The sequence below is a fragment of the Tiliqua scincoides genome, chromosome 2 (assembly GCF_035046505.1).
Source record: "Tiliqua scincoides isolate rTilSci1 chromosome 2, rTilSci1.hap2, whole genome shotgun sequence".
Lineage (NCBI taxonomy): Eukaryota > Metazoa > Chordata > Lepidosauria > Squamata > Scincidae > Tiliqua > Tiliqua scincoides.
In genome coordinates, this window is record NC_089822.1 from 245,529,664 (window position 1) to 245,530,236 (window position 573).

Genomic DNA, 573 nt, shown 5'->3' on the forward strand with positions numbered 1-573 from the left:
AGGGAAGGGAGAAGGCAGGGAAGAGGTGGAAAGGGAGACTCTCAGGGTGGGGAGAAGGGGGGACAGGGAGCAGGTTGGAGAGTCTGGAACTTGAGGCAGGAACTTGAGGCAGGATCCTATCCCCATTTTTCAACCCACCCCATTGATTGAAAGATATGATTGAGCTGTTAACAACTCTAAAATTCCAGACCAAGTCTCATTTCTTATATGTGACAGCACTCAGTTCCTGCAATGGAAGTAACGTTTCTATCCCTATAGATTAGCCTCTCTTAAAACATCCTTTCTCCATACATCCAAGGCCATTTCATCATCATAGTGTTTTTCAAACTATGGCTACTGCTCACAGCCCAATCGTATCTCTAACCATGGTCCATGATACAACTGTGCTTACATAGCACACATTACACCCAGGGGGAGGAGAGCAACCTGAAGGCCCATTAGAGGTAGGTAAAAATATACTTACCTCTGGGTGGGCCTTCCTACAGCCTACAGGTCTCCTTGGACCCACACCAGCTATGTAGCTGGCATGATGAAAGAAAGGAGGTGGGGTGACCTGGGAAAGAGTGGATAGGA